The sequence below is a fragment of the Acinonyx jubatus genome, chromosome E4 (assembly GCF_027475565.1).
Source record: "Acinonyx jubatus isolate Ajub_Pintada_27869175 chromosome E4, VMU_Ajub_asm_v1.0, whole genome shotgun sequence".
Taxonomy (NCBI): Eukaryota; Metazoa; Chordata; class Mammalia; order Carnivora; family Felidae; genus Acinonyx; species Acinonyx jubatus.
Window position 1 is genome coordinate 54627570 of NC_069395.1, and position 13605 is coordinate 54641174.

General features: G+C 41.3%; 1 protein-coding gene across 1 annotated transcript in view; it reads right to left on the reverse strand.

Moving 5' to 3' along the window:
• DNM3 (dynamin 3) overlaps positions 1 to 7174 on the reverse strand; it is a 575248-nt gene extending 568074 nt beyond the window's left edge. The window contains exon 1 of the mRNA XM_027046371.2: positions 5999 to 7174. The gene's annotated coding sequence lies outside the window, so the exon portion shown is untranslated. The remainder of the gene's footprint in view (positions 1 to 5998) is intronic.
• Between the last annotated feature and the right edge of the window lie 6431 nt (positions 7175 to 13605).

A 13605-nucleotide genomic window follows, 5' to 3' on the forward strand; every position in this document is an offset into this window, starting at 1 on the left:
AAAACAATGAGACCTGTGTGGATGGTCATAGATAATTCAGTATTTATCGTGCCAGGCATTTAGATACATAATCTCTCAGAATATTCAAAACAACAACACTGGAAGGCAGGTGCTTTTATCCTTCCTTTACAGGTAAAGGCACTGAGAATCAGAGAATTTAAGTAGTTTGCCCAATGTCACAAAGCTTTTTTTTTTTATTTTTTTTAATGTTTGTTTATTTTTGAGACACACACACACACACACACACACACACACGGAGTGTGAGCGGGGGAGGGGCAGAGAGAGGGAGACACAGAATCTGAAGCAGACTCCAAGCTCTGAACTTTCAGCACAGAGCCCAATAAGGGACTGCAACCCACAAGCCGCGAGACGACCAGAGCTGAAGTCAGACACTCAACCAACTGAGCCACCCAGGTGCCCCTTAATGTCACAAAGATTTTAAGTGATGGATCCAGGACTTAAAATAAGGTTAATCTAATGTCACAAAGTTACTGCTTTCTCTTCTACCTATGCTGTTTACCACTGACAGGTAAATCCAAAAGCTAAAAAAACAAAAAAAAAACCCCAATGTTATTCGCTCAAAAAGAGGTCCCGTTGAAAGAAAGCAATGGTGAAAAGAGCATTGGAACTAGAATCAGCACGCCAAATATTACTAAAATTTCAGTTTCTAATTTGTCTGGCAAACGCCTAAATCCTTTCCAGTTTCCACATCTGGGGAAAATGGAGAAAACGCTAGCATCGATAAATATGAAATGAATAAACATGTGGATGTGACTAACACATACTAAACACCCACTCTAAGAGTGAACTTTAAAAAGCAATTAAAATGCACATGACTCAGCACCTATATCATATTTCATCGGATTTACCTGAACTCATTTCAAACATTGTAGCATCTCCAAGTATTGCAGGGGGTGGGGAAAGATTTAGAAAGGGTAAAGAACCTTCTGGCACGCCTATCAGAGGTCCATAAGCCTTCAGAGCTATCAGTCTCTCTCTAAAGCTGATGCACCCAGGCTCCAAAGTGTCACCTCTCAGTGTTCTCTCCTGAGACCTAGGAGTTCAGGGGTGAGACCTCCCCCAAACAGAAAGCCAAAGACCACCTCCGTAAGAGCACCAAGCTGGGAACACAGCATATGCTCCATATGCTCCAGTTAAATTTAACTGGATTCCCAAGGGCCCTAAAAGCAGCCTCGAAGATTAACCATTCTGTAGAATCAAGTAATGAATGGGGATGTCACCATGCCTGAAGGACATAGGCTCATAATGTGCGGGACTAGGGCAGAAATTCCTATTCTGGCTCCTCCTCTGCGTTCCATGGCCAAAGGACTGCAAAGGATTTCCTAAGAGGAAAGTGCTCGGGCTTCCTGGTCATGGCTGAGTGTGCCAGAAGGGGCCTCTCATCACCTGGTCAGCGAGAGCTGTTTAAGCTGGAGGTATCTTAGGAGGAAAAGTGTCCTTTTATGAGATACATGGCTTTCTTACTAACAGGTGACATTTACTAGTCCAAAGCTAGTACAGAATTTTGGTTTATGACTTGAGGGAACAAAAAAATTACCACTTTCTATTTATGTAATTATAGCTAATGCTTTTTTTTCCCCAACAGCTCGAAGTATTTGTTAGTTATTCTCCCATGAATTCTTAAAAATTTAGAAATGCTGTTACAGAGTGGGGCAAAGAGTTTCAAGAGGCCTAGAGGTCCGGCTTGAGCCAGCAGAGCCAGACCCCGGATCGCTGATGCTAATGTGATTTCATTGGTGTCCAGAGGCCTGCCACCCTTGTGCTGTGGTTGTTGGGGAAAAGGCAAGGAAGGGAACTGCGCCCTTCTCTTCAGCCAACCATACCTGTACTCATTTATTTATTCATTCAATGATCATTTACCAAGGAACTTTGTGTGGGCCAGGTACTGAACTGTAAAGACAAATAACTTTATAGGACAAGGTTGTTGCTTTAAAGGAATTGCAGCCAGGAAATCAGGCTGGAAAGTGTGACCTTTAGGAAGAGAAGTCAGTCATGGCCTAACAAGTAATAGTTGAAAGTTTCCCTTGAGTTCCCTGGCAGAGTCACCTTGCATGACTGGACTAAGCTTAAACATATCATGGAAGCCAGGATGCCTTTCAGACAACTCCATGAGCCCAACATGGTGAAAAGAACACAGGCTTTGTAAGAAAACATACTTAGATTTACACCCTGGGTTTACCTTTAATTAGCTTAGAACTAAACCTCTCTAAACCAAAATTTTCTCATGTGAAAAACAGATGTAAAAAATACTGACTGGGGGCACCTGGATTGGTTATTCAGTTGAGCATCCAACTCTTGGTTTCTGCTCAGATCATGATCCCAGGGTTGTGGGATTGAGCCCCACATTGGCCTCTGTGCTGAGCATGGAGCCTGTGTGGGGTGTTCTCTCTCTCTCTCTCTCTCTCTCTCTCTCTCTCTCTCTCTCCCCCTCCCTCCCTCCCTCCCTCTGCCCCTCTCCCCCACTCATGAGTGTTCTCTCTCTCTCTCAACTAAAAAATTAAAATAAAAAAAAAATCACTGAAAAACAAGGTTATTAGGATCAAATTACATGCTATGATTTCCACTTCCAACAGAACGGAGTAATAGGGATCAGATTTTTCTCTCCCACTTGAAACAAATAAAATGCAAGACAAAATACATGAAGCAATAATTTTCAAGACATTGGACATCAGGCAATAAAGGACAATGAGCCCTGGGAGATGGGAACCAAATGAGGTGGGCTCTATGATTGAGCCAGTTTACTGTCTTGAGAGAGTTTCTGGGCCATGACACTGATAGGTAGATATTGTGAGTTAAACATACACATAGGAGAGCCTAGACAAATCAAGGGACTAGAATGTGCAAGGCAGAGGGTCTCCTCATGTATTCAGTAGAGGACTATAAAGATCGGAAAATAATCCCAAGAGCTCACATGGGATCAGGAGTAATTTATCCAAGTGGAAAACCATAATTCATGGGACATTAGTTAGACTACTCAGAAGGATTTTGCCTCAATAGTGGGGCATAAAATCAACCTTACGCTAAACACTCCTGTGTGTTTCTAACAAAACTCCAAAGCAAGACTCAAAAGGATGACACTGTTTCCAAGTAACTTAATTACATCCTGGAATAAAGTTCAAGAATACTTACAGGTATGCAAATGTATCCAGCACCCTAAAATTTTAAATTTACAATGCTCAGCATCCAATCAAATACTACCAAGCAGGCAGAGAAGCAGAAAAAAGCAACCCACAACAAGGAGAAAAAATCAATCAAAACCAACTACAAAAAGTAAAGATGGTACAAGTAGTAGATAAGGACGTTAAAAAGTCATTATAACTGTACTTCACACATTAAGCTAGAGATTAAATATATATGAGATTTGTATGATATAAAAAGACCCAAAACAAACCCCTAGAAATGAAAACTAAAGATGAGGGGAACCTGGCTATCTCAGTCAGTAGAGCATGTGACTCTTGATGTCAGGGCTGTGAGTTCAACCTCTACGTTGGGCTTAGAGCTTACTTTAAAAAATTAATTAAAAATAAATTAAAACAATAAATAAATAAAACTCCTGAGATGAAAGAAAAATACAGTGGATGGGATTAATGGCAGATTAAACGTGGAAGAAAACATTAGTAAACTTTTTTTTTTATCTTTTTAACATTTATTCATTTTTGAGAGACACAGAGAGACAGAGTGTAAGTGGGAAGAGGGGCAGAGAGAGGCGGAGACATAGAATTCAAGGCAGGCTCCAGGCTCAAAGCTGTCAGCACAGAGCCCAACGCAGGGCTCGAACCCACGAACCACGAGATCATGACCTGAGCTGAAATCTGACGCTTAACGGACTGAGCCACCCAGGGTCCCCTATTAGTAAATTTGAATATACGACAAAAGAAATTATTAAAAATAGAACACAGAGAAAAAGAGGTTGAGGAAAAAATGAATCGAGCATCAGTGAACTGAGGAACAACCTCAAGAATTCCAAGTTGTATATCATTGAAGTCATTGAAGAGAGAAATTCCTTTAAAGACAGAAATTATCAAAGCTCACTCAGGTGGAAAATTGTTCTGAAGCCTGAATATCCCTACATCTATTAGAGAAATGAAATTAAAATTAAATTACAGTTAAAACTGTAACATGTGGAAACTCGAGACTCCGATGAATTCACCAGTAAGTTTTATCAAAGATTTAAGGAAGGAACATTTCCAATTCTTTTATTTATTTTTATTTATTTTTTAATGTTTATTTATTTTTGACAGAGAGAGAGAGAGAGAGACAGAGCACGAGCGGGGAAGGGGCAGAGAAAAAAGGAGACACAGAATCCGAAGCAGGCTCCAGGCTCCAAGCTCTCAGCACAGAACCCGACGCGGGGCTCGAACTCACAGACTGCAAGATCATGACCTGAGCCAAAGTCAGACTCTCAACTGAGCCACCCAGGCACCCCGGAACATTTCCAATTCTACACAAATGCTTCCAGATAATTAAAGGCGCAAGAATATTCCCAACTCATTCTACAAAGCAACCATTGCACTGATACCAAAACCAGCAAAGACATTTCAAGGAAAGAAAATTACTGGGATGCCTGAGTGGCTCAGTTGGTTTAAGCGCCAACTCTTGATTTTGGCTCAGGTCATGATCTCCAGGTTGGTGGGATAAATCAGCTCTGCACTGAGCATGGAGTCTGCTTGAGATTCTCTCTCTCTCACTGCCCCTCCCTCACTTGCACAGGTACTCTTGCTCTCTCAAAGTAAATAAAGAAATTTTCAAAAATGAAAATTACTGATTCAAATTCCTCACGAACATCAGTGCAAAAATTCTTAAGAAAATTTTAGCAAATCTAATCAAACAATATTTTAAAATAATGCATGATTATGTGAGCTTTTCTCAGAAATGCATGATTGGCTTTTTAAAAAACAACTAATGTAATTCACCATATTAACAGAAAAGGGGAAAAGGGGGGGAATCTCAATAAATATAGAAAGCATATTTGACAAAATCCAACAACTATTTCTGATTATATATATATATATATACTTATATATAATCAGAAAAAAATATATATATATATATATATAAAACTTCAGTAAACTGGGAATAGAAGGCAGATTCCTCAATCTGATAAAGGGTGTCTATGAAAAATTTACAGCTAACATCATTAATAATAGTAAAAGGCTGAATGTTTTCTTCCCCTAGACAGGAACAAGTAAGGATGTCTGATCTCACCATTTCTGTTTGACATTGTACTAGAGGTTCTGGTCAGTCTAATAAAGCAAGAAAAACACACAAAAGGTATAAAAGTAAAAAGGAAAAAGTAAAATTCTTTATTCACAGGTGACATGATTGTTTATGAAGAAAATCCTATGGAATCTGAAAAACCAAATGCGTCTGGAATAAATGAGTTTAGCAAACTTTCAGTGTATAAGATGAATAAATAGAAGTATTTCCCTATCCTAGCAAGAATGGCAAATTGAAAATTTTAAATACTATTTACAATTGCATTAAAATATGAAGTACTTAGAAACAAATCTTACAAAAGATGCATCCTACTTGTACATTAAAAATTATAAAAGGTCACTGAGAGAAGTTAAAGAATACCTAAATAAATGAAAAGATATACTGTGCTCATGAATCAGAAGATTCAATATTTTAATTATGTAAATTCTCCTCAAATTAATCTATAGATCCAATGCAATACCAATCAAAATTCCAGCAGACTTTTGTTTATGTGAATATTCACAATCAGATTCAAAATTAATATGGAAGCAAAAGACAGAAGAGCAAAAAAAGAAAATGAAGTTTGGAAGACAACACTATTTTAATGCAAGACTTATTATAAAGTTAGAATCATTTAGACTGAGTGGCATTGGCATAAAGATAGACAAGTAAATCAATGGAACAGAATAAAGAGTCCAGAAATAGACCACACATATTTGAAGAACTGATTTTGACAAAAGTGTAAAGGCAATTTAGCAGAAAAAAGATAGTCTTGGGGCACCTGGGTGGCTCCAATGGTTAAGTGTCGACTCTTGATTTCGGCTCAGGTCATGATCTCATGTTTAGTGAGTTCCGGCCCCACATAGGGTTCTGTGCTGACATCACGGGGCCTGCTTGAGATTCTCTCTCTCCCTCCGTGTCCTCCTCTCCTGCTCGTGCTCTGTCTCTGTCTCAAAATAAATAAACATTTAAAAATAATAAAAAGAGGGGTGCCTGGGTGGCTCAGTCAGTTGAGCATTCCACTTCAGCTCAGGTCATGATCTCGCGGTCTGTGAGTTCGAGCCCCGCATCCGGGCTCACTGCAGTATTTCTAGCGCAATAGAAGAGTGCGTGGCTTTTGGCACTGAGTGTTTATCCATAAAATGTTTATCAGAGAAAGAAATCACTTAATAAGATACTTGGGAATTGAATCTATATGCAATGCTTTGGAGAATCACCAGATGTATGTAACCTTCCTTGATCAAAATAATGGTAACTTCATTTTGCTGTAACAACTTTCTGTGAATACCTTCACGTTTCCTTACTTATTCCTTCAAACAGTCTGCTAGCATCCTCCAGAGACTGGTAGAGACCCAAGCCTTATTTTAAAGAAGAAAGCGGGGAAACCTGTTATTTCAGAGCTGTGAATTAAATAGCAACCTAACCAGTACTCTGCCCACAAGACGGTGCCCGGCAGGCCCCGCCTGCAGGTCAATAAGGCCCATCAACCATCTCTGCAGTTTGTCCCCGCCCACCATTAAAACAGAGAGAAAAAAGTTTTTATAAGCAGATTGCCTAGATAAGTAAGATATATCACTATAATACTAATTGTGTGTTCATTTCTATGATTTTATTAAAGGAACTACCTGGTTTTGATGCTCTTGGTTAATGGATATCTAAATAGAAAGAACCTAATGAATTCAAACCTTGCCTTCATAAAATAAGGTAAATCATTCCAATTTTCTTGAGAAAAGACTTCACTAGGAAATGTTGTATATTCAATTGTAATTTTAACTTTACATTCTAAGAAGCTGTCCTACAAAGTTGAGCTTTGTTTTTCATGCGTAATATATAAATTTACCTTTTTGAATATAATAAATGCTTTCATAAAAAAAAAATAAAAATATGCTTCAAAGAGTTCCAGTGGGATAACAAACTCACATTGGCTCTTTTTCTTAGTCCTAGAAGATAATGCCTTCTGGCAGCTGTTCTAAGGCCTGTTTATTACCAGAATTGCTCCAGAGCTCTTAAAAATGCAGATTCTAGAGCTCTACCATGTCCATTCCGTCACCCCACACACATACCCAAGATTCTGATATAGTAGGTCTGGGATATGGTTTAGAATCCATATACGGATAATGGTCCACAGGTGGTTTTCTTGAGCAACCAGAAACCACCTTGTACACTGTGCTGCCATATATACAAATCTCCCCAAACTGCTGACAATAAAATCAGGGGCTCCTTTCCCCTTATTCTAAAACAAATCCTGGTGCCTATACAGGAGCTACAAACTCTAATGCCTGCAGGGCCAGGCAGGAAGGAGACAGAAAGGGAGCACAGGGACCGTAACAAACATGGCTGTATGAAACAGATACTTACCAGTTCTAACCAAGTGTGAACATGAGCTCAGCACCGCCAGAGTTCCAAGGTTTCAAAAGAAACTAGAAACCCAGATTTTATATGAAATGTCCTATGAAGGCTAAAGACCTCTGCAGGTAGCATGTGGCCCAGAGGCCATATAATCTCTGGTTCTGGGCAACAGCACAGATAAAACCCTTTTAGGCAGTGTATTCATTTCCTAAGGCTACGGAAACAAATTACCACACATTAGGTGGCTTAAAACAACAGAAATGTACTCTCTTACCATTATGGAGGTCAGAAATCTTCAGTCGAGGTGCTGTTAGGATTGGTTCCTTCTAGAGGCTCTGAGGGAGAATCATTCCGTGTCTCTCTCCTTGCTGCTGGTGGCTGTTAGCTATTCTCAGCTCACGGATGCATCTCTCCCATCTGTCTCTGTCTTCAATAGTCTTTTCTCCTATGTGTCCTACCTCTCTGTTTTCCCTACTAAGGTCTTGTTTGGATTTAAAATTGCCCTAATCCTCAGGGCTTTGGGGTGGCTCAGTTGGTTAAGTGTTGGACTCTTGATTTCAGCTCAGGTCATGATTCAGGGTTGTGAGACCGGAGTCTGCTTAAGATTCTCTCTCTGCCCCTCCCACGTGCGCTCTCAAATAAAAGAAATAAAAGAAAATTGCCCTAACCCAGGATGATTTCATTTTAAGATCCTTAGTTACACTTGCAAAGACTCTTTTTCCAAATAAAGTCACATTTACAGGACCCAGGGGTTAAAATTTGGGCATTACTTTTTTGAGGCTACTAGTCAAACCACTACAGGCAGGTTGGCACTCAAAAAAATCCAAATAAATTATTTCAATCAAATTATATTTTTTCCAACCTTTCCTACATGTACTATTTTACTACTAAAATGGCTTACCTCTTGGCAGAAAAGTTGATATGCAAGCTCAGGTATTTTTATTTCTTATATGCTTCCTAGATTTAAGCTCTTTTACATTCTATTAGCAGCATCTCGTTGCTCCATTTCCACCAATGCTTCTAAAATCAGGGATGGGAGGCAAAATGACCCCTGCCTCCATACAGTGCCCTCCTTGATTGGAAGGAATCATCTGTCCGTATGGATGGTTAGACAGAAAGGGTGATAGAGGAAAAGCAGAGTGGATAAGGTATTGAGTGAAGAGAGAGGAAAATAGGCAAGGTAGGAATGTGGCTTCAGGCACAAGAGAAAAAAAACAGGAGATATGAGGATTCTCGAAAGAGTTCTGCTCTCCGGGGGCCAATTCAGAGACACCCCAAACTTCTGTGTGATCTTTAGTGCCATCTACTGGAAAGCATAGGAACCAGCTCAGTGGGAAAATTGTGGTTCCAACACTCATCATGTGTTGCAACTTACCTCCCAAGCTAGTCAGTGTACTCTGTAACATCAGGAGCTGTATCTCTTTCCTAAGCAAGGTGTCTGGCACAAAACAGTCTCGGGGAGGGGAGGGGGGGAGGGGAGGGGGGAGGGGGGAGGGGAGGAGAGGGGAAAAGAAAGAAGAGAAAAGAAAGAAAAAGGAAGGAAGGAAGAAAAAAAGAAAGAAAAAAATCCTATTGAATATAAAAACTCAAAAATTCTACTTCTCAACCATTACTTATCGATAAATTTGTAGAAACCAAATGGCAAGACAAGCCACAAGAGAAAAGAGAAAAGCTGCGTTACCTATGGTTTACTGAAGCCTTTGGGTTTTCTTAGTGGTCCTCAGGATGTTCACTCAGGGCCCAGTTATAGTGGGGACTGGGCTGCTGTGCTCTGTGGAGAAAACCACCCTATGCAGCAAGCTGACCTCCTCACCCTACTGTCATCCACTCAAAGGGCAAAGAGCTGAGGTGTGCACAAGTGTCCAGGTGTGTGAAATAATACGAAATACAAATTGGTTTCGGACTCCGGTTCCTGACACATGGCTCCTAAATCTCCTGAAACTTCCTGGGTGACAGAAGCATCTTTTGTTCTGATGAGGTGGGCTCCTGGATGGGAACTGTTCACCAGAAAGACAAAGCCATGATTAGAAACTTGGCACTTTCAGCCCACCTCTCATCTCTGGGGAAGGGAGAGGGGCTAGAAATTGAGTTAACCATCAATCATACCTATTACCTGTATGATGAAGTCTCCACAGAAATCCTGAGTGCAGGTTCTGAGAGCTTTTGGGTGGGTGAACACCTGGAGGTGCAAGGGTTGGGGGCACACGCAGAAAGGGCATGGCGGCCCCATACCCCTCCCTCACACCTTGCCTTGTGTGTCTCTTCCGTCTGCTCGTTCCTGAATTATATCCTTTTAAAATAAATGGGTAATCTAAGTTAACTGTTTTCCTGAGTTTTGGGAGCTGCTTTAGCAAATTATCAAACCTGAAGGGGGCGTGGGAACCTCTGACTTATGGCCAGTTAGTCAGAAGCACAGTTGACAACTTAGACTTATAATCTTGAGACTGGCACACAAGGAGCAGGGCAGTCTCTAGGTCTGCACTAACCCCAGGCAGATGGTGTCCAATCCGAATTGAACTGTATGACACCTCATTGGTGTTGGCGATTTGGAGCATTGCTTGGTGGGGGGGGGGGGGGGGAGAACCCCAACACATCTGGTAGGAGAGTGTTATGAGTAAAAGCAAACACAATGTGTTTTTCTTTAGACAAGGTGGGAGAAGAGCATTTCCCGTCAAGTGACTGTTACTGGTTGCATGTCAGAGCTAAGCCAGAAACGGGAATAGCATAGCCGACTAACATAGCCACTCACATAACCATCACCTCAGTGCTCCTCAACTTTGGCTGCATGCTATCACTGGAAAACTTTTGCTAAGTCTGATGCATAGGCTGTACCCCAGACCATTTAAATCAGAATCTCTGGGGGTGGGGTCTAGACCTATGTATTTTTTAAAGTTTTCCAGATGGTACACTGTTGGTGGGAATGTAAATTGGTGCAGCCACTATGGAAAACCGTGTGGCGGTTCCTCAAAAAATTAAAAATAGAAGCACCTTGCAATCCAGCAATTCCACTTCTTGGTATTTATCTGAAGAAAATTAAAATACTAACTCAAAAAGATATATGCACCCCCCCCCATTTATCGTGGCTTTATAATACCAAAGGTATAGAAACAACCTAAATGTCTATCATTGGATGAATGAATAAAATGAACACACACACACACACACACACACACACACACACACACACACACACACACTGGAATATTATTCTGCCATAAAAAGGAATGAAATCTTGCCATTTCAGACAACATGGCTGGACTCTGACAGCATTATGCTAAGTGAAATAAGTCAGAGAAAGACAAATACCATATGCTCTCACTTACACCTGGAATCTTAAAAACAAACAAGAAAACAAAACACTAAAACCAAGCTTACAGATACAGAGAACAGATTGGGGGTTGCCAGAGGCAAGGGCTGAGAAAGTAGGTGCAATGAGTGAAGGGGGTCAAAAGGTACAGAATTCCAGTTATAAAATAAGTCATGGGGATGTAATATACAACATAGTGACTATAGTTAATAATACTGTACTGCATATTTGAAAGTTACTAAGAGTTGACACACAAAAAAGCTTCCCAGGTATATTAGTTTTCTATTACTGCTGTAATGATTTACCACAAACTTACTGGCTTAAAACAAAATAAATTTATTATCTTATACATCTATAATGCATTAGTCCAAAAGAGTTCTCAGTGAGCTAAAATCAAGGTGTTGGCAGATTTGAATCCCCTCCTGGAGGCTCTACAGGACACTCAGTTCTCTCACCTTTTCCAGCTTCTAGAGGCTGACTTTCCATCTTCAAAGCCAACAACCATCAGTTAAGTCTTTCTCATATTGCATCAGTCTGACATTGACTTCTCTGCCTCCCTCTCCTACATTCCAAGACCCCTGTGATTGTGTTGGGCCCACCCAGATAATCAAGAATACTTTCCTATTAGTTGATTTACAGTATCAAAATCAAATGCATCTGCTACGTTAATTCCCCTTTGCCATGTAATGTAATATATTCATAGGTTATGAAGATTAGAACATGGACATATGCAGGGACCATTATTACCAGATCAGATGACTCCGATGTGAAGCCGAGAACTACTGGTTTACCCACAAGACTGGGTCAAGAAGTGGCCCAGTTAGCAAGCTGAGCCATGATGGAAGACTGGAGGCACACTGAAGAATTGTTGTGTTGGGGAGGGTGGAGAAGGGGCAATAGCCAGCGTCACCAATTTTACATTGTTGCAGAACTGGTCCTGCAGGAAGGGGAGAGGGTTGTAAGGTGATTTATTATCATTTAGCCTCCAATAGATCTGGGAAGTTAAATTGTACACTATCCAGGGGTACCTGCGTAGTTCAGTTGGTTAGATGTCCAACTGTTGATTGACCCTTAATTTCAGCTCAGGTCATGATCTTCGACAGTCGTGAAGCCCCACATGGGGCTCTGCACTGGGAGTGGAACCTGCCTGAGATTCTCTCCCTCTCCTTCTGCCCCTCCCCCACAAGCAAGAACACACACATGATCTCCCCCTCTCTTTCAAAAAATAAAAATAAAATTATGCACTACTTCAAGGATGGCAGTTGATCTACACTCAGGAGTAGCCATTACAGAAAATGTAGGTCATAACCCAAAATGGGAATTTAACAGACTTTTGAGACTGGTAGCTATCATCTTCTTCCTTTTTTCATGGTTTTTTTTTCATGTTTTATTTTATATTTGAGAGAGACAGACAGAGCATAAGCAGAGGAGGGGCAGAGGGAGAGGGACAGAGACAGAATCTGAAGCAAACTCCTGGCTGTCAGCACAGAGCCCAACGTGGGGCTCAAACTCACAAGCTCTGAGATCATGACCTGCGCCAAGTGGGACGCTTAACCGACTGAGCCACCAGGCACCCAGCTTGTTCCCTGTTTTATGCTCACTCAGAGCTGGGTGTATGCCAGATTCTCAAGTGCTCTGTAGACGCTCGCCTAGAGTGGAAGAAGCAAATTACCTGCCCATGGGTTGAATAGGTCTTGAAGATACTTCCTGATTAGCCAACATTTTAATATTCACACCACAGATACATTCAGGATTTCTGCTGGTCTTAAAAGATCTAGCAGTGCTGGCACAGCGCTCCAGGACAGTGCTCACTCAGAACAGCTGCTGCCTTTTGATGGGGCACTTCCTCTCTGGTTTGCCGTGGGCTTCTTCCCAGCCTTTATGTTTTACGTCTCACTTCACTTCATGTTACTTGCCTAGTCTGGAAGGTGTCTGAGTTCACGGGCTTCCCCCACTCCAGAATTCATGTGCCTAGTTAGGCAAAATTCTCATAAAGACCCATCTGCCTGTCATCCATGTAAAAGTGAATAGCTCTTAGATGTTAAGTAAACTTATTTTGGTGATCATTTTGCAATATATACAAATAATCATGTTGTACTCCTGAAACTAATTAATGTGGTATGCCAATTACATCTCGATAAAAAAAGAAAATGGAAACTCATCCCCACCCCCCCCAAAAGAGGGGATAGCTCTCCATCGAGAAAGATGGGATACAGGCCGAGGGCAGTGCCTGTACACAGAAACCCCTTTCCTCACAACTTAGGGAGCACAGTGAGGGGAGTCACGACTAGTGTTTGAGTAAACGGCCTGGGCCACCACGTGATCCAGTGAGCAAAGTGGTCTCCATTGGCACAAGGCTTTTTGTAGGAAATTAGGCTGAGAGCTGCACAACTGTGATTTCTGCCCACTGGTCTTTCTTCAGCCTTTGGAGGCACGCATCAGCTGCTTCACTCTTCTTTCACAGCCAGACTTCCCCGATTTTTAACACAATCGGCACACCTGCAGGCCTTTTCCCACCTCCAAGGAGGCTTCTCTCCAACAAGCCTGCCTAACTCCCAGGACGACTCTCCTCAGACATAGCTGAGATCTAATCTTCACTCTGGTAATTCCCTAGTTTGGCTGTGCCACCCAAATGAGCTATTCAAAAGTCAGCACAGCTAGAAAGAGAGGACTGAAGGGCAGTCAGACTAGACCCTTTGACTCAGACCCTGTTCCCCTATCACCTATCCTAA